Consider the following 6000-nt stretch of genomic DNA (forward strand, 5'->3'; position numbering starts at 1 on the left):
AATGAAGACATAAAACATATTCTTGTTAGATATATGCTTGTGATTTTGTTTTTTCTAGAGTTGAGTTTGGTTGTGGCTGAATGTCAACTAGCACCAGAATATCTTTGATGACTTTGATCTTACTGCAAATATCTCCGGTCAATTTTGTCGTGTGTTCTGGTTCCCTTTTGCCGTGCATTGTTAGTCCATTTAGACTACCTGTAATAAGTGTGCCATTAAGCACTCTTTCCCTAACTAGACGTCTGACTGCTCATTCAAAATGACTGCTCTCTTGCAGCAATGGAGGACACTTGTTAAGGGCTTCGACACTTAAGTCGTCGATTCACTAATTCCCAAGATCCACTCCATCACCATCAATTTGATCCCACCCGCTCCGCCCCGCCATAGCCTAACTGGCCCATTATTTTTATGTGCATTAGGGCTTGCATGTATGTCTCTTCCTCGCATACCGGGTGTGGTTAGGTGCTGGGCACGACTTGCGAACCCTATTCGCTCCTTCGCATCGCCCTCAATCACCTCGCACCGTTCCTACGCCAACGCGCTGCGCATCTCCTCGCCGGCTCCGATGGCTGGGGCGCCGCAACACCCTTTGACGTCCGGCCTCGCCTCCAACACCATTAAGGCACCTACTACAACGAACTCCATCGGCGCCTCGACCCTGGCTGCTCCTTTCGCTGGGTTTGGTCCGGCGGCTGGACCCCCTAGGTTTGGCACTCCGGCCAGGCAACAACACTACCAAGTTGGCTCCACCTGTGCTGGTGCTGGTCAACAGGCCGCTGCCCCCAGTTCGGGCCCCTCACAAATGAGTGGGCAAGGCTTCTCTTTTGGTACTGGCGGACCATTGAAGCATGGAGGAAAGAAGAAGAAGAAGAATGGGCGTCGGTTGGGCGCACATACAACACCAACACCTGATCAGGCGCCCCCAGTTGCCGCAAACTTGGCCGTCTCCCACGCCAGGCCACCATTGGCCGAGTCCGACGGCATGGTTGCCGCTCAACAGGACGAAGCCTCTGCCAACGTGCCTAAAACCAAGAAAGAAAAGATGCACTGTTTCAAATGCCAGTCTAATGATCACCTGTCCAGAGATTGTACTGTGGTGCACTTTTGCTACATCTGCAATAATTTCAAGCACGCTATGTTTCGTTGTCCCGTTCTGAAGCAGCCACGGCCCTCGGCATCTTTTTGTAGACAAGGATCTAATGCTTCCATGTTCATTCAGATCCCAGAGCACGTGTGCAAGGACATCAACACTTCTCCATCAGCATCACCAATTGCCTTAGTCACAGTTTCCGGTGGGGACTGAGATTGCTAGGATCGTTCGGACTCAGACTCAGTGGAAGTGGGAGGTTATTCCGCATGCCAAGGATGCCTTTTTGGTGTCATTCCCCTCCTTTGACGATCTTCGCCGAATGGCTGACCTAGAGGTTCGAGTCAAGTCGCATGGTGTTGAAATTTCTTTTAAAGAATGGAAAGTTGAAGATGTCCCATCTTATGTTTCTCTGGAAACTGTTTGGGTGCATGTTTACGGCGTTCCTCAATCACTATGACATTTCCTCGGGCTTTGGGCTATTGCATCGGTCATTGGAGCAACTCAAGATGTTGATCTTTATGCCCTACGTCGTCATGGTATTATACGCATTCAGGTTGCTATGCGCTCTTTGGATATATTCACCTATAATAATGACTTGGGAGGAGATTCCACAACCGCAGAGGCATTTGTCAAGCTTGATGGGTATAACTTTTGCTACCAGGTTGAAAAGGATGACTATATTCCAGATGCAGATTTCATACCTCTAATCTGGAAGCAACATGATGATGGCCCAGATAGAGGTCATGGCCGTGATGATGAAATTAACGATGGTGATGTTAGCAAAAAAGCAAAGAAAGGAAACTCTGCGAGTGTGAATCCTCCTCCGAACTCGAGTTCGAGCACTCCAGTTCCTATGCTGACTGCATCTCTCGCTGCGCCGTTGTCTGAACTACAGCACACTACAGGGCCTTAAAACATGCTTGGCGAGATTGCTGCAGGTTACACTTCGCCGTCGTCGTTGCCGGCGCCGCCTCCGGTATCCGTCAACCTTGGTACACCGCTGCACCAACCTCTTCTGCAGAATGAGCTGCCTTTGCTCAGGACGCCGCGAGTGGCGGCCGTGGAATCTCCACGCAGGGAAGTGCATGCTTGCATTGGTGCAACTGTAGCTGCATGTGTACGTACTGATACTTGCATGGATGCTTCAGCCAACAAGAACTCACCCGTGGGGTTGCATGGCTCTGTGCAACCGACGTACAGGAGGCCGCTGTCGCTGAGCTAGGCTCGTCAACAACTACCGGCGATGGACGCCCAGTACAGCCCATGACTGCTGCTACCTCCTGAGCACTGCGTTGGTTTTCCCTTGAAGAGGAAAGGGTGATGCAGCAAAGTAGCGTAAGTATTTCCCTCAGTTTTTTAGAACCAAGGTATCAATCCAGTAGGAGGCCACGCACGAGTCCCTCGCACCTACACAAACAAATAAATCCTCGCAACCAACGCGATAAGGGGTTGTCAATCCCAACACGGTCACTTACGAGAGTGAGATATGATAGATATGATAAGATAATATTGTTGGTATTTTTATAATAAAGATGCAAAGTAAAGAAAACAAAATAAAAACAGCGCCAGAAATAGCTTGTTGTCGGGAGATTAATATGATGGAAAATAAACCCGGGGGCCATAGGTTTCACTAGTGGCTTCTCTCATGAGCATAAGTATTACGGTGGGTGAACAAATTACTGTTGAGCAATTGACATAATTGAGCATAGTTATGAGAATATCTAGGTATGATCATGTATATAGGCATCACGTCCGAGACAAGTAGACCGACTCCTGCCTGCATCTACTACTATTACTCCACACATCGACCGCTATCCAGCATGCATCTAGAGTATTAAGTTCAAAAGAACAGAGTAACGCTTTAGGCAAGATGACATGATGTAGAGGGATAAACTCATGCAATATGATATAAACCCCATCTTGTTATCCTCGATGGCAACAATACAATACGTGCCTTGCTGCCCCTACTGTCACTGGGAAAGGACACCGCAAGATTGAACCCAAAGCTAAGCACTTCTCCTATTGCAAGAAAAATCAATCTAGTAGGCCAAAACAAATTGATAATTCGAAGAGACTTGCAAAGATAACCAATCATACATAAAAGAATTCAGAGAAGATTCAAATATTGTTCATAGATAAACTTGATCATAAACCCACAATTCATCGGTCTCAACAAACACACCGCAAAAGAAGATTACATCGAATAGATCTCCACGAGAGAGGGGGAGAACATTGTATTGAGATCCAAAAAGAGAGAAGAAGCCATCGAGCTAATAACTATGGACCCGAAGGTCTGAAGTAAACTACTCACACATCATCGGAGAGGCTATGGTGTTGATGTTGAAGCCCTCCGTGATCGATGCCCCCTCCAGCGGAGCTCCGGAAAAGGCCCCAAGATGGGATCTCTTGGGTACAGAAGGTTGCGGCGGTGGAATTAGGTTTTTGGCTTCGTATCTGGTAGTTTGGGGGTACGTAGGTATATATAGGAGGAAGACGTACGTCGGTGGAGCAACAGGGGGCCCACGAGGGTGGAGGGCGCGCCTGGGGGGTAGGCGCGCCCCCTACCTCGTGCCCTCCTGGTTGATGTCTTGACGTAGGATCCAAGTCCTCTGGATCATGTTCGTTCCGAAAATCACGTTCCCGAAGGTTTCATTCCGTTTGGACTCCATTTGATATTCTTTTTCTGTGAAACTCTGAAATAGGCAAAAACAGCAATTCTGGGCTGGGCCTCCGGTTAATAGGTTAGTCCCAAAAATAATATAAAAGTGTATAATAAAGCCCAATAATGTCCAAAACAGAATATAATATAGCATGGAGCAATCAAAAATTATAGATACGTTGGAGACGTATCAACTGCTCAGGCAAAGGTTCTGCAATCACCTACGTCGTCACCCTCGCTACAGAGCGCGCCGAGCTATCATCTGGCTGCTGTGGTGACACTTGGTCCAGCCACGGGGCGCAGCATGGAGCTATCCTCGTCACCCGTTGCTGATGTTCTAATGGAGCCAGGAGCTGCTGCACTGTTGGGATCGCCTCCGTCTTCTCCAACGCCGCAGCCGGCGCTCCATTCTACTCCAACCAAGCTGACGGATACTCTGTTACGGCGCAGTGGTCGGCACTCCACCTCTGCTAACGGGTCCTCGGCCACTGATGAGTGCTCCCTCTCCAAGGCGATGCGGTGTCAGGCGGAGCGTAACCTCGACCCTCCTACAGGTACACCTTGCAATAAATCATTTCTTTCTTTTTCTGATTCTCGTATTTCCTCTAGTTTATATAACGTTGGAATTAAAATTGGAAAAAATGATAATGATGTGTGCATTTCGGTGAGGGTGCTTAAACACATGGAGATAGACCGATTAAAGGTTTCTCCAAAGTGTTCGAGCCCCTTACCATACCCCGAAACTGAGGAGGAGGAACCGGCGGCTGCTTATGACGGTCCGCTTCTCTCCCACTTGGTTGGTGCAGTAACTAAGGTTGGATTAGATGACGCACGACTTGGGTCCATGTTTTGTGACTTCACCACGTCCTCGCGTAAATCAAAATCCCACTCCTCAAAAAAGAAACAAAAACCGCCCAAGAAGGCGAAGGTATCCACCCTGACCCGAGTTTCCACATGAGAGGCATGTTTTGGAATAGCAGAGGTCTTTTAGACTTGCCTAAACATAAACACGTCGGCGACTGTGTGCGTGACCATGGGTTAGATTTTGTGGCAATTTACGAGGCTGGTAAATGTGACTTTCGTGCACATGTCTTTGATCACATATCAGGTGGTTTGGAATATACATGGCATTGCTTACCACCACGTGGAACGCCCGGAGGAATCTTACTTGGGATACAGACCACAACCATGGACTTGTTAGCTTTTTCGGTTGGTGAATTTCACATCAAATTCCACCTATGAAATAGAGCTGACAATTATACATGGAGCGTCTATGGGGCTGCCCAAGATGAGAATAAATCCGCTTTCCTTCGGGAATTGGTGAACCTGGCTAAGGATAACCCCCATCCAATGCTTACTGGAGGCGACTTCAATATCCTTCGATACCAGGAAGAGAAAAATAATGATCGTTTTGACACACACTGGGCTTTCTTATTCAACGCTGTAATTGACAGTTTGAATTTTCGAGAAGCTAGTATGTCGGGGCGACAGTTCACTTGGGCCAACAACCGTCCGGTGCCGACATACGAGAAGCTCGATCGGGTACTCATGGATACCGAATGGGAATTAAAATTCCCTATGGTAACAGTGTGTGCCCTAGAGCGTATTGAGTCACTTTCGGACCATGCACCCATCATTCTTGATTCTAACTCTACTAGCTCTCCCACTGTTCGCCGTCCATTCAAATTTGAATTGGGATGGTTACATCGGGATGGTTTTGCGGATATAGTTAAGAATTTATGGGAGAGGCCTGCCGTTGGTCGCACACCGATTCAAAGATGGAACTTCAAAATTCGAGCCATGAGGCGGTTCCTAACTAGATGGGCAAAACACACAAGTGGTATAAATAAAAAAGAAAAGCAACGCCTTTCCACTATCATAGATGACCTCGACAAAATAGCAGAGACTCGCATTTTGTCTCAACAGGAGATTGATATGGAAAATCAATCTAATGAGCAGATTGCACGTCTATTGCGAGAAGAGGAAATCAAGTGGTATCGAAGATCAGGTGCCCAATTCATTTTGGAGGGAGACAACAATACATGATATTTCCAAATGGTCGCCAATGGGCGGCATAGGAAGAAGTGTATTTTTAGCCTCCAACAGGATGAGGGACGGATCGAGGGTCAGGCAGAGCTCAAGCATTATATAACCAAATACTACAAGTGTCTGTTTGCGGCTCTAGAGGAAGGGAACTTCACTCTAGATGAGACCCGAACAGATGACATTCCACAAGTCACGGAAGAAGAGA

This window comes from Triticum aestivum, chromosome 5D (assembly GCF_018294505.1).
Source record: "Triticum aestivum cultivar Chinese Spring chromosome 5D, IWGSC CS RefSeq v2.1, whole genome shotgun sequence".
Lineage (NCBI taxonomy): Eukaryota > Viridiplantae > Streptophyta > Magnoliopsida > Poales > Poaceae > Triticum > Triticum aestivum.